Source organism: Acinonyx jubatus, chromosome F2 (genome assembly GCF_027475565.1).
Source record: "Acinonyx jubatus isolate Ajub_Pintada_27869175 chromosome F2, VMU_Ajub_asm_v1.0, whole genome shotgun sequence".
Lineage (NCBI taxonomy): Eukaryota > Metazoa > Chordata > Mammalia > Carnivora > Felidae > Acinonyx > Acinonyx jubatus.
The window spans coordinates 48,535,378-48,551,371 of record NC_069394.1 but is presented as its reverse complement, the minus strand read 5'-3'; positions in this window follow the sequence as shown (position 1 = coordinate 48,551,371).

Genomic DNA, 15,994 nt, shown 5'->3' with positions numbered 1-15,994 from the left:
AGAAAAGAGGCTATGTTGAAGAAGGTAGGAAGGACTGGGCATGTTTTGGGAACAAAGTGGACTGTGGCCATCCATGGTTGTGAGGGAGTTGGTGGCACAGAGGAGGGCAAGGAAAACACTATCACATCAGGGCGACTGCACAGGGAAGACAAACCCCTGTAACACTGGCTTTGAAAGCAAGAGGGGCCAAATTTCATGAGTTCTTACAACCAATGGGACTTAAAGCCTGGAATTAAAAAAAAATCAATGGGCTCAGCTCTGAGAGAACCTGGAGGGTGTTAGAAAGTGGAGGTTCTGCCCTTAAAGGGACAGCCCAGGGGTGCCTGGGTGGCTCAGTCAGTTAAGCATCTGACTTCGGCTCAGATAATGATCTTGCAGTTCATGAATTTGAGTCCTGCATTGAGCTCTCTGCTGGCAGCACAGAACCCACTTTGGATCCTCTGTCCCCCACCCCTGCTCCTCCCCCCACTTGTTTCCTGTCTCTTCAAAAATAAATAAACATTAATTTTTTTTTTTAAAGAAACAGTACAAAAAGCAGCCCACAGGGATACAGCATAGAAGCAGCAAGATAAAATATGTCTGGGGCATGCAGGAAGGAGAGTTATTTACTCATCTCAAAGCATGCCCTAAAGAGACAGAGATCACAGGGAGACAGACAGCAGGCACAATTCCCTCCCTCACCCCCTAATATAAACACAGAGCCACCTCCAGGAATCAGCACAGTGCCAATATTTGTTACTGAACTTGCTTACACCAAGCCCTGAATCCCAATCATATTTACCTCATTCCCTGTATTGCTGGTCCACTCCCCCAGAAGATGGACACAAACCCTGCCACACCATGTCTCTGACCCATGCATTTTGTGGGGTCTTGGTTCAGGTGACAGTGGCAGCAGGCCTCATTTTCCAAGCAGACCAGTGGGAACCTTGTTAATATGTGCCCCACTCCAGCCGGAACCAAACACTGCCCACATGGGCAAAGAGAACCTATGAAGACAACTGGACTGAAGGAAAAAGTGGCCAGTATACAACAAAAGAGCCTAGGCAACACACATAGGAGACGTAGCCTGAAGCGTCAGGCCCTGGGGAACAAGAAACACTGCACTACAGGACATTTAGGACCTCTTTTTTCATAAGGCCATTACCTTCAAGAGCAGGAGATGTAGTTGACTTTCCTAACACAGAGAAACAGACACAGAAAGTTAGACAAAATGAGGAGACAGAGGAATATATCCCAAGTGAAAGAACAGGACAAAACCACAACAAGAGACCTAAGTGAAACTGATATAAGTAATATACTTGATAGAGAAAGTAACAATCATAATGATACTCACAGGACTTGAGAAAAGAGTGGAGCACATCAATGAGACTGTAACAAAGAGATAAAAAAGAACAAATCAGGGATCAAGACCACAGTAAGTGAAATTAAAAATACACTTGAAGAAATAACTAGCAGGCTAGATGAGGCAGAGGAATGAATTAATGACCTGGAAGACACAGTGATGGGAAGCAATGAAGTTGAGCAAGTGAGAAAAAATTATGCAAACTAAGAGTAGACTTAGGGAACTCAGTGACTCCATCAGGCATAATAGCATTTGCATTATAGGGATCCCAGAAGAAGAAGAGAGAATAAAGGGTGCATAACATTTATTTGAAGAAATAATAGTTGAAAACTTGCCTATTCCCTATTCTGAAGAAGAAAACAGATATCCAGATCCAGGAGGCACAGAGATGTCCCCACAAACTCAACTTAAGGAGGTCCACACTAAGACACAAAAAATTAACAAGTAGTGATAAAGAAAAAATTAAAGTAGCAAGAGAAAAGGAAGACAGTTACATATAAGGGAAACCCCCTAAGGCTATCAGGGGATTTTTCAGCAGAAATTTTGCAGGCCAGAAGGGAGTGGTATGATATATTCAAAGTGCTGAGAGGAAAAACAATCTGCAGCCAAGAATAATCTATCCATCAAGACTATCATTCAGAATAGAAGTAGAGATAAGGGGCTTCTCAGACAAACACTGAAGGAATTCATGACCACTAAGCCAGCCCTACAAGAAGTATTAAAGTGGACTCCTTGAGTGGAAAGGAAAGATAATAAATAAGAGTATGAAAAATAGGAATCACAAAAGCAGCAAAAATAAGTATATCTGTAAAAATTAACCAAGCGATTCACAAAATAAAATAATGCCAAATATGACACCATATACCTAAAACATGAGGGAAAGAGGAGTAAAGAATAGGTTCACACTTGAGTGATTATCAACTTCATATAGACTGCTATATGCTGAAGATGTTATACACAAACATAGTAGTAATCACAAATCAAAAGCCAGTAACTGCTATGTAAAAAATAAAAAGTATAAAGTATATGTAAAATATATCACTAAAGAAAGCCAGCAAACCATAAAAGAGAGGAAGAGAAGAAAGGATCAGAGAAAAATTACAAAAAACAACCACAAAACAAGTATCAAAAGGGCAATAAATACATAGCTATTAATAATTACTTTGAATGTAAAGGCCTGGATGCTCCAATTGAAAGACATGAGGGTGACAGAGGGGGAACAAAACAAAACAAAACAAAAAACAGACCCATCTACATGCTGCTTAGAAGGGATTCATTTCAGACCTAAAGACAAATGCAGATTGAAAGTGAGGGGATGGGGGGGCGGCTGGGTGGGCTCAGTCAGTTAAGCATCCAACTCTTGGGTTTCCACTCAGGTCATGATCTCACAGTTCATGAGATTGAACCCTGCATCAGGATCTGTGCTGACAATGCAGAGCTTGCTTGGGATTCTCTTTTCCTCTCTCTCTGTCCCTCCCCTGCTCACATGCATGCACACACTCTCTCTAAAAATAAATAAGTACATTAAAAAAAAAAGAAAAGAAAGTGAGGGGATGGAGAAACACTAATAATGAAAATGGATGTCAAAAGAAAGCTAGGGTAGCAATACTTATGTTGGACAAAATAGAGTTTAAAACAAAGACTATGATAAGAGATAAAAAAGGACACTATATAATACTAAAGGACACAATCCAACAATTAAAAAATAACAACAATTGTAAATATTTGTGCACTAAAAATGGGAGCATCCAAATACACAAAACAGTTAATAACAAATCCAAATGACCTAATCAATAGTAATACAATAATAGTAGGGGTCTTTAACACTCCACTTACATCAATGGACAGATCATCCTAACAGAAAGGAAACAAGGAAACAGGGAAATAATGACTTTGAATGAAACAATGGACACATAGATTTAACAGATATATTCAGAACATTCCATCCTAAAACAGCAGAATACACATTCTTTTTAAGTGTACGTGGGACATTATCCAGAATAGATCAAATATTAGGTCAAAAAACAAGTCTCAATAAGTTCAAAAAGATTGAAGTCATTACATGCATCTTTTTTGACCACAATGTTAGGAAAGTAGAAATCAACCACAAGAAAAAAATCTGGAAAGAACACAAATACATGAAGGTTAAATAAGATGCTACTAAACAATGAATGGGTCAAGCAGGAAATCAATGAAGAGATAAAAATTACATAGAAACAAATGAAAATAAAAACACAACAGTCCAAAATCTTTGGGATGCAGCAAAAATGGTTCTAAGAGAAAAGTTTACCCTAAAACAGGCCTACCTCAAGAAGCAAGAAAAATCTTAAATAAACAACTAACCTCACACCCAAAGGAAATAGAAAAAGAAAAAACAAAACCTAACAACAGCAGAAGAAAGGAAATAATAATTAGACCAGAAATAAATTACATAGAAACTAAAAACAATAGAACAGATCTATGTATCTCGGAGTTGATTCCTTGAAAACATCAACAAAATTGATAAACCTCCAGCCAGACTCACCAAAAATAAAAGAGAGAGAGAGAGAGAGAGGACTCAAATAAGCAAAATTACTAATGAAACAGGAGAAATAAAAACCAACCAACACCACAGAAACACAATTGATTGTAAGAGAATATTATGAAAAATAATATGCCAGTAAATTGGACAACCTAGAAGAAATGGATAAATTCCTAGAAACATATGACCTACCAAAACCGAAGCAGGAAGAAATAGAAAATTTGAGCAGACCAATTACCAGCAATGAAACTGAACAACAACAACAACAACAACAACAACAACAACAACTCCTAACAGACAAAAGTCCAAGACCAGATGGCTTCACAAGCAAATTCTACCAAACATTTAAAGAAGAATTAATACCTATTCTTCTCAATTATTCCAAAAAATAGAAGAGAAAGGAAAACTTTCAAATACCCAAATATCCTGATACCAAAACCAGATAAAAACAACACAAAAAGAGGACTACAGGCCAATATTTCTGATGAACATAGATGCAAAAATCCTCAACAAAATACGAACAAACCAAATCCAACAATACATTAAAAAAATTATTCACCATGAAAAAAAAATTTAAAAAAGGGGAGTGACTGTGTGGCTCAGTTGGTTAAGTGTCTGACTTTGGCTCAGGTCATGATCTTGTGGTTCATGAGTTCGAGCCCATTGAGCTCTGTGCTGATAGCTCGGAGCCTGGAGCCTGCTTCAGACTCTGTGTCTCCCTCTCTCTCTGCCCTCCCTTGCTCACACTCTATCTGTCTCTCTCTCTCTCAAAAATAAATAGACATTAAAAAAATGAAAAAAAATTTATTCACCATGATTAATTAAGTGAAATTTATTTCCAGGACACAAGGGTGGTTCAATATTTGCAAATCAAAGTGATACATCACATCAAGAAATGAAAGGATAAAAAACATATGATCATTTCAACGGATGCAGAAAAACATTTGACAAAGTACATTTATTCATGATAAAAGCCCTAAACAAATTAGGTTTAGAGGGAACATACCTCAACATAATAAAGACCATATATGAAGAATCCACAGTGAACATCATACTCAATGGGGAAAAACTGAGAACTTTCTCTCTAAGATCAGGTATAAGACAAGGACATCCACTCATTATTATAGTAGTAATAAGCCAGAGAAAGAGAAATTAAGAAAACAATCCCATTTAAAACTACCAAATATAATAAAATAGCTAGGAATAAACTTAACCAAGGAAAGACCTGCAGTCTGAAAAACCATAAAATATTGATGAAAGAAATTGATGATGACACAAAGAAATGGAAAGACATTTCATGCTCATGGATTGGAAGAATAAATATTGTTAAAATGTCTATATTACCCAGGGCACCTGGGTGACTCAGTTGGTTAAGCGTCCAACTCTTTATATTGACTCAGGTCATGATCTCATGGTTGGTAAGATTGAGCCCCATGTCAGACTCTGAGCTAACAGTGTAGAGCCTGCCTGGGATTCTCTCTCTACCTGTCTCTCTTCCCTTCCCAACACCCCCCACCATCTCTCAAAATAAAAAATAAACATTAAAAAACAATGTCTATACTACCCAAGGTAATCTATAGATTTAATGCAATCCTTAACAAAATATCAACAACATTTCCCCAGAACTAGAACAAACAATTCTAAAATTTGTATGGAACCAAAAAGACCTCAAATAGCCAAAGGAAACTTGAAAAAAAAAAATCAAAACTGGAAGTACCAAAATTCCAGACTTCAAATTATATTACAAAGCCATAGTAATCAAAACAGTATGGTACTGCCACAAAAATAGACACACAGATCAATGGAACAGAATAGAAAGCCCAGAAATAAAGACACAATTGTACAGTCAATTAATCTCTGGCAAAGGAAGAAAGAATATACAGTGGTAAAAGGACAGTCTCTTCAACAAATGGTGTTGGGAAAGCTGGACAGCTACATGCAAAAGAATGAAACTGCACCACTTTCTTACACCATACACAAAAATAAACTCAAAATGGATCAATGACCTAAATGTGAGACCTGAAGCTATAAAAATTCTAGAAGAGAGCATAGTCAGTAATATCTCTGACATTGGCTTTAGCAACATTTATCTAGATACGTCTCTTGAAGCAAGGGAAATAAAAGCAAAAATAAACTACTAGGACTTCATCAAATTAAAAAGCTCTGCACAGCAAAGGAAGCAATCAACAAAACTAAAAGGCAACCTATGGAATGGGAGAAGATATTTTCAAATGATATATCTGATAAAAGTTTAGTATCCAAAATATATAAAGAACTGATACAACCCAACACCAAAAAAAAAATAAGCCAATTAAAAACTGTACAAAAGACATGAACAGACATTTCTCCAAAGACACACAGATGGCCAACAGACATGTGAAAACATGCACAACATTACTCAGCATCAGGGAAATGCAAATCAAAACTACAATGAGATATCACCTCGCACTCATCAAAATGACTAAAATCAATAACACAAGAAACAACAAGAGTTGGTGAAGATGTGGAGAAAAAAGGAACTCTCTTGCACTGTTGCAGTCACTCTGGAAAACAGTATGGAGTTCCCTCAAAAAGTTAAAAATAGAATTATATTACGATGCAGCAATCACATTATTATTTACCCAAAAAATACAAAAACGCAAATTCAAAGGGATACTTGCACCCTATGTTTATTGCAGCATTATTTGTAATAGCCAAATTATGGAAGCATCCCAAGAGTCCATCAATAGATGTGTAGATAAAGATTTGGAATATATATATATGAAAATTACACAGTCATAAAAAAGAATGAAAGTTGCCATTTGCAACAACATGATTGGAACTAGATAGTATTATGCTAAGCAAATTAAGTCAGTCAGAGAAAGACAAGTACCATATGATTTCACTCATACGTGGAACTTAAGAAACAACACAAATGAACAAAGGAAAAAAAGAAAAGAGAGAAAGAGACAAACCAAAAAAACAGACTTTTAACTATGGATAACAAGCTGATGGTTACCAGAGGGGAGTTGGGGGGGAGGGGCGGAATGAGAGACATCATCAGATGGTGGGGATTCAGGAATGTACTTTTTGTGATGAGCTCAAGTGGTGTATGGAAGTGCTGAATCACCATACTATACACCTGGAACTAATAGAACACAGTATGTTAACAATACTGGAATAGTAATAATAAAAAAAAACTAGGGGCACCTAGGTGGTTCAGTCAGTTAAGTGTCCAACTCTTGATCTCAGCTTAGGTCTTGATCTTGGGGTTGTGAGTTCAAGCCCTGCATTGGACTCCATGCTGGGCATGAAACTTACTTAAAAAAACAAACAAAAAAAAATACAAAAAGAAAAAGAAAAAGACCTGAAGGGCTCTATGCATTGCAAAGCCAGACTATTTCAGCAAAAATCTCAGCAGTAACTCTGAGGTCTGTCAGAGTGATAAAAGTAGGCTCAATAAGGCTGGGGTCTTGCTCCAGCATGGACAGAGGGAATCTCACATTTAATTTGGAGATTCCATTCACTAAGCTACTCTTCATTGAACATGTTCTGTTAGTTTTGCTAACCTGGAAAAGAAAAAACACCTTAAAATTTTTTTAAATTAAAAGATGTTTTTGAAATTCATAGGAAAAAATGTCTCCCGCATCCATGTTTTACCATGTCTACCTTCTCCCTCACATATTTCACATATTTCAACCAAGTGTGGAATTTATATTATCAAAAGTTCTGGGCCTGGGTTCTTTGAGGTACTAGATGATAATACTCTGGGGTTTTATGAAGAAAAATGAATTCATTAAGACTTGTCAAGAGAAGTGTTGTCAACATCTATGGAGGTTATAAATCCAGATTTCAACTATTGTTCTTCCCCATGCTAGGAACTCCTTGTTTGTGATGTGCTTAAAAAAATTAGCTGATAAAATTTAAGGCTGGAACTTAGTGTGTTCCTTTACAGTTGTTCCCTACGTACCCATTATGTACACTTCAATGTACACTTCATCTCTGTTTCACTGTCCTTTTCAACTTCTCAAACAGCTATTTCCCACCATAGTTCATGAAACTATGTGTACAGTATTAGTATGCTAGAGTTGCCATAACAAAATACTACAGAATGGGTATTTAGCAACAGAAATGTGTTTTCTCACAGGTCTGGAGCCTGGAAGTCAAAGATCAAGATGTCTGAAGGGTTGGTTTCTCCTGAGGCTTCTCTCATTGGTTTGTAGATAGCTGTCTTCTCACTGTGTCCTCACAGGGCCTTTTCTCTGTGCATGAACATCTCTGGTATCTCTCCCTTTTCTTCTAAGTAGTCTCTGCAGTAGTCAGTGGAGACCAAGCCTCATTGGTAGGTCAAGTACTAGTTAAGCAGATGAAGTAGTGGCTGTGTCTACAGCAGCTACCTGTGTGGCTCAGGAATGACCAAAGCTAAAGGAAAGATCCTGGTGTTGATGGGGTCTCACTTCTCTGCTAGCTTGTTACTAGACACAACGCTGAAACTTATGTGCATAGAATTGAGTTAATCATGATTCTCAGTTCACTGTACACTACCCTTATTAGTTGATATTCTTGATTTATTATTTTTTGACATCTTTTATCCTATCCCTTCAATAGTTACTATCTTTAATGAATTTAACATGGTTCCTTAGATATGTATATACTTTTGGAAGACCTATAGTGTTTTGTGTATGTTTTAAAATTGGATCCTGTGACCAATGTTTTTGTTAATCAACAAAAGGACATGGTGTTGAGAAACGCTGTTCTCCAAAATCAATAATTGACAGAAACCTTGTTGTTTGAAATCTTATCAATAAGACTGAAACATTCTACTTTTGCCTGAAGGATCTCAGTAATTCCAATGCAGAGAAGCAGCTAGGCATATAACTTCAGATAAGAGTTTTCTGGAAACAACAGTCTATATTTATTTTAACTGAGTAGTAGTAGTTTCCAAGGAAACAGGACCGTGAGTCTGCTTGTTGGCCCAGGCCTGATGTTAACCCCTTTACATACAGTTTTGTTTTAATTTGAGCCTCTTGAAACATTGTTTCATTTAAACTTTACATAACCTCTACTTTTCCCCAACATCTTATAATAATCCTGTCCTTTCCTGTGTTTGGATGGACACCCATGTTTCCTCTGGTCAATGGTTTCCCTTGTTGCAGCATGTTGATTTGGCTTTATTGGGCTATGGGTTTGTCCCTGACAGGCTTTAACAGATAGACTTTATAAAAATACACATGCACAGTATTACTGACAATCTCATTCTTTTAAAAAACAATTTTTTTAAAGAAAAGATCTATCCATGTTGTTATGTGTAAGTCTAATTCGTTACTTCTAATAGCTGGATAGAATTTCATCTTAAAAACACATCCACACTCTCACATGCCATATTTATTTTATCTATTTCCCAATTTAGACACCAGTCCTTTTGTACTACACACAAGGCATTTCCTCTTGAATTTTCTCTGATGAAACTGCCTGAGAATTTTTTGGGATATATTTTCTGAAGCAGTACTGCTGAGCTCTAAGGTGTACTGCCAGAATAGTAGCTCCAATTTATTTATGTATTTATGTATAAAAAAATTTATTTTTTTAATGTTTACTTATTTTTCAGAGAGACAGAACATGAGCAGAGGAGGTGCAGAGAGGGAGTGAGACACAGAATCCGAAGCAGGCTCCAGACTCTGAGCTATCAGCACAGAGCCTGACATGGGGCTCAAACTCATGGACTGTAAGATCATGACCTGAGCTGAAGTCAGATGTTTAACGGATTGAGCCACCCAGGTGCCTCAGTAGCTCCAGTTTATATATTTGCCAGCACTTGGCATTATTATCTGCTTTCAAATACTTTCCAATTTGATGGGTATAAAGTGATTACTCCATTTTTGTTCTGATTTGTATTTCTTTGAGCACAAGCAAGGCAAGCATCTTTTCTATGTTGATTACCTAATTATTTTGCTTCCATGATTTGCTTATTAATATTCTCTCTCCCTTTAAAAAAACTGAGCTTTCTGTCTTTATACAAATAAAACATAAGAGCTAGTCTTTAACTTGTTATACTTTACAGGTAAGCAGAAATAACTTATATTTAAGCAGAAAATAGAGAATAATGGAGTGCTGTACTATGTGGTACTTCCTGAAAATGCAAAAGATCATCCCTTGAGACTAGAACCATCATGGGGTGTTTCTAGAGGCAACTGGGAGACATTTGGAAGTACAGTAAAACCTTGGTTTGTGAGCATAATTCTTTCTGGAAACATGCTTGTAATCTAAAGCACTTGTATATCAAAGCAAATTTCCCCATAAGAAATAATGGAAACTCAGATGATTTGTTCCACAACTAAAAATATTCATATAAAATGATTACAATAGGAGGAACCAAGATAGCGGAACAGCATGGAAGTTTTTTTTGCATCTCATGTCCATGAAATACAGCCAGATCAACACTAAACCATCCTGCACACCTAGAAAACTGATTTGAGGATAAACAAAACAATCTGCTCAAACTGAACAACAGAACTTAGCAGGTACACAGTGTGAAGTGAACTGGGATAGAGAGAAGCCATGGAGGGCAGGGAGCAGTTTTTGCTTGCAGGGAAAGGATGGAAACTTGGGGAGAGAACGGGAAAACACCCCCCCACAAAGCAGCTGGAGAGAAAGTGGAAGAGTGGAATCAGCTACAGGGACTGAACTAAGAAGAGAGAGAAAAGAAAGGAGGGGGTTTAAATTCCATTAAGACTCTATAAACAGGGGGAGCACAGAATCTGAAACTCCATAGCTCAATAACTGGTGGTGCTCTGCTGGGAAGGGTGAATCCTCAGGAGCAGAATGAAGTCTGGGGGGTCCTCAGGCCACATGGGGAGAGGCAGTTCCCCTTTTGGGAAGACATTTGGTAGAGGTGGTGTGGCCTCCCCACGGGCAAAGGTGCCAGCAGACCCCAGAGAACGGCCACATCCACTGGTGTTGGAGCGAGGATGTTAGGGTGAAGCCTGGCACCAAATGTGTGTTGTGATTTGCCATAATCCCTGAAATGCTACTGCTACACAATCGGGTGAACTTTTTCTGGGGCGGGCTGGCACCCAGCTGTAGTCTCTGCGCATTGGCAGCAGCGCGGTCCCGCAAATGTTCCTGCGGTTGGGCTGGCACCTGGCCATTGCTCAGTGAGACCCTCCCACAGAGAGTCAGAAGTGGTTAAAGCCAAAGTTGCTCAGAAGTGAGGGGTCAGGAAATATAGCTGCATCTGAGATAAAACTCAGGAGGGAAGTGCCGCCTGGAAACCTGACAGCTTGGTCATGGACAGTGTAAAAGCGGGGAGTGGATGGAAGCTGGAGACAAAGGACAGGTGCACAATTGCTGATCAGGGAGAATAGAGTTCCGATACTACAGCCTGGGTAGTTGGGTGATGCCATTTTCACCCCTCCCACGCATATGCATACACACCGACAAGCCCCACATCAATCCACCCAATAAGCTAAGCAGTGCCATCTAGTGGAGAATGGAGCTGTTACACTAAGACCCGCCCAAATGGGCCAACCTGGCACTTCAGGAACACCACAAGCCTCTCCACCTGCTTAGCTTATGAACTATAAGTGTTCACAGTTTGACTTTTAGAGGAAAATGATGTAATTTCAACCATATTTTAGTCTGTTTGCTGGTCTATCTATTCCATTTTCTTTTTTCTTTTTCATTTCTTTTCTTTTTCTTGAATACAGAAAGAGAAAAAATTTATTTTTGTTTTTAATTTTTATTAAAAATATTTTAAATTTTTTTCTACTATATTATTTACTTGTGTGTAATTTTTTTCAACTTCTATTTTATTTCCATCATTTCATTTTATTCTATTTCACTGTATTCATTTTTCAAATTTTCAAATGTTTTCCTTTATCCTTTTTTTCCTTTTTTTAAATTCTCTTTGTTCTCTAATCTATCAAGCTCCTTTCAACACCCAGACCAAAACACATCTAGGATCTAGCAGCATTTATTTGATTTTTTGGGGGGTGTGTTTTTAATTTTTTAATTTTAATTTTTTTACCTTATTAATTCCCTTTCTTCCTTCAAAATGACAAAATGAAGGAATTCACCCCACAAAAAAGAGAAGGAAGAAAGGAGAACCAGGGACTTAATCAACACAGATACAAGAAAGATGTCTGAACCATAATTTAGAATCATGATAATAAGAATACTAGCTGGGGTCGAAAATAGATTAGAATACCTTTCTGTGGAGATAAAAGAAGTAAAAGGTAGTAGGATGAAATAAAAAATGCTATAAATGAGCTGCAATCTCTAATGGATGCCATAGTGGCAAGGAGGGATGAATCAGAGCAACAAATCGGTGATATAGAGGACAAACTTATGGAGACAAATGAAACAGGAAAAAAGAGGGAGACTAAGGCAAAAGAGCACAATTTAAGAATTAAAGAAATCAGTGACCTATTAAAAAGGAACAAAATCAGAATCATAGGGGTCCCAGAAGACAGAGAAAAAGGGTAGAAGGGTTAGGTAAGCAAATCATAGCAGGAAACTTTCCTAACCTGGGGAAAGACAAAGATATCAAAATCCAGGAAGCACAGAGGACTCCCATTAGATTCAACAAAAACCGACCATCGACAAGGCATATTATAATCAAATTCACAAAATATTCAGGCAAGGAAAAAATTATGAAAGCAGCAAGGGAGAAAAGTCCTTAACCTACAAGGGAAGACAGATCAGGTTTGCAGCAGACCTATCTACAGAAACTTGGCAGGCCAGAAAGGAGTGGCAGGATATATTCAATGTGTTGAAGCAGAAAAATATGCAGCCAAGAATTCTTTATCCAGTAAGGCTGTCATTCAAAATAGAAGGAGAGATTAAAAGTTTCCCAAACAAAAATTAAAGGAGTTCATGACCATTAAACCAGCCCTGCAAGAAATTTTAAGGGGGACTCTCTGAGGGAAGAAAAGATGGCAAAAAAAAGACCAAAAGAAACAAAGACTAGAAAGGACCAGAGAACACCACCAGAAACTCCAACTCTACAAGAAACATAATGGCAATAAATTCATACCTGTCAGTACTCACTCTAAATGTCAAAGGACTAAATGCTCCAATCAAAAGAGATAGGGTAACAGAATGGATAAGAAAGCAAGATCCATCTATATGCTGCTTACAAGAGACCCATTTTGGACCAAAAGACACCTTCAGATTGAAAGTAAGTGGATGGAGAGCCATCTATCCTAATGGTCAACAAAAGAAAGCCGGAGTAGCCATACTTATATCAGAGAATCTAGACTTTAAAATAAAGACTGTAACAAGAGATGAAGAAGGGCATTATATCATAATTAAGGGGTCTATCCACCAAGATGACCCAACAATTGTAAACATTCATGCTCCAAATGTGGAGCACCCAAATATATTAACCGATTCATCACAAACATAAAGAAACTCATTGATAATAATACATAATAGTAGGGGACTTCAACAACCCACTTACAGCAATAGACAGATCATCTAAACAGAAAATAAACAAGGGAACAATGGCTTTGAATGACACACTGGACCAGATGGACTTAACAGATATATTCAGAACATTTCATCCTAAAGCAGCGGAATATACATTCTTCTCCAGGGCACATGAAACGTTCTCCAGAGTAGATCACACAGTGGGACACATATCAACCCTCAACAAGTACAAAAAGACAAGATCATCCATGCATATTTTCAGATGACAATGGTATGAAACACGAAATCAACCACAAGAAAAAATTTGGAAAGGTAAAAATATTTAGAGAGTAAAGAACATCCTACTAAAAAAATGACTGGGTTAACCAAGAAATTAAAGAGGAAATTAAAAAGTACATGGAAGCCAATGAAAATGATAATACCACAGCCCAAAACCTCTGGGACACAGCAAAGGCATATATATATATATAATTATATACATATATATACATATTATATGCATATGTATATATGCATATGCATATATATAAATATATAATATATATATTTATAATATATAAATATATAGGCATATAGTATATAGCAATCCAGGCCTTCCTAAAGACGGGAAAAAGGTCTCAGATACACAACCCAATCTTACATGTTAAAGAGCTAGAAAAAGAACAGCAAATAAAACCCCAATACAGCAGAAGACAGGAAATAACAAAGATCAGAGCAGAAATTAATGAATTGAAACCAAAACAAACAAACAACAACAACAAAAACAACAATAAAAAACCAGTAGAACAGATCAATGAAACCAGAAGCTGGTTCTTTGAAAGAATTAACAAAATTGATAAACCCCTAGCCAGTTTTATCAAAAAGAAAAAGGAAAGGACCCAAATAAATGAAATCAAGAATGAAAGAGGAGAGATCACAAACAACACAGCAGAAATACAAACAATAATAAGAGAATATTATGAGCAATTATATGCCAATAAAACGGGCAATCTGGAAGAAATGGACAAATTCCTAGAAACATATACACTACTAAAACTGAAATAGGAAGAAATAGAAAATTTGAACAGACCCATAACCAGTAAGAAAATCGAATTAGTAATCAAAATCTCCCAAAAACAAGAGTCTAGGGCCAGATGGATTTCCAAGGGAATTCTACCAAACATTTAAGGAAGAGTTAACACCTATTCTCTTGAAGCTGTTCCAAAAAATAGAAATGTAAGGAAAGCTTCCAAACTTTCTATGAAGCCAACATTACCTTGATTACAAACCCAGACAAAGACCCCACTAAAAAGGAGAACTATAGACCTATTTCTCTGATGAACATAGATGTGAAAGTCCTCAACAAGATATTAGCCAACCATATCCAACAATACATTAAAAAATTATTCACCACGACCAAGTGGGATTTATACCTGGGAGGCAGGGCTGGTTCAGTATCAGCAAAACAATCAATGTGATTCATCATATCAATAAAAGAAAGGACAAGAACCACATGATCCTCTCAATAGGTGCAGAGAGAGCATTTGACAAAGTACAGCATCCTTTCTTTATAAAAACCTTCAAGAAAGTAGGGATAGAAGGATCATACCTCCAGATCATAAAAGCCATATATAAAAGACCCAATACTAATATCATCCTCAATGGGGAAAAACTGAGAGCTTTCCCCCTAAGGTCAGGAACAAGACAGGGAGGTCCACTCCCACCACTGTTATTCAACATAGTATTGGAAGCCTTAGCCTCAGCAATCAGACAACACAAAGAAATAAAAGGCATCCAAACTGGCCAGGAGGAGGTCAAACTTTCACTCTTTGCAGATGACATGATACTCCATATGGAAAACCCAAAAGATTCCACCAAAACCTGCGAGAACTGATCCATGAATTCAGCAAAGTCACAAGATTTAAAATTAGTGCACAGAAATCGGTTGCATTCCTATACACCAATATTGAAGCAACAGAAAGAGCAATCAAGGAATTAATCCCATTTATAATTGAACCAAAAAACATAAAGTACCTAGGAATAAATATTAACAAAAAAACCTCCCAAAATCTAAACAAAAACAACCTATACACTGAAAACTATAGAAAGCTTATGAAAGAAATTGAAGAGGACACAAAAAAATGGAAAAAGATTCCATGCTCCTGGATAGGAAGAACAAATATTGTTAAAATGTCAATACTACCCAAAGTAATCTACATATTCAATGCAATACCTATCAAAATAATGTCAGCATTCTTCACAGAGCTAGAACAAAAAGTCCTAAAATTTGTATGGAACTAGAAAAGACCCCAAATAGCCAAAGCAATCTTTAAAAAGAAAACCAAAGCAGAAGACATCACAATACCAGACTTCAAGATGTATTACAAAGCCATAATCATCAAGACAGTATGTTACTGGCACAAGAACAGACACTCAGATCAATGGAACAGAATAGAGAACCCAGAAATGGACCCACAAACATATGGCCAACTAATCTTTGACAAAGCAGATAAGAATATCCAATGGAATAAAGACAGTCTCTTCAGCAATTGGTACTGGGAAAACTGGACAGCAACATTCAGAAAAATAAACCTGAACCACTTTGTTATACCATAAACAAAAATAAACTCAAAATGGGTGAAAGACCTAAATGTAAGACAGGAAGCCATGAAAATCCTTGTGAAGCAAGCAGGCAAAAGCCTTTTTGACCTGTGCTGCAGGAACTTCTTACTCAACACATCTCC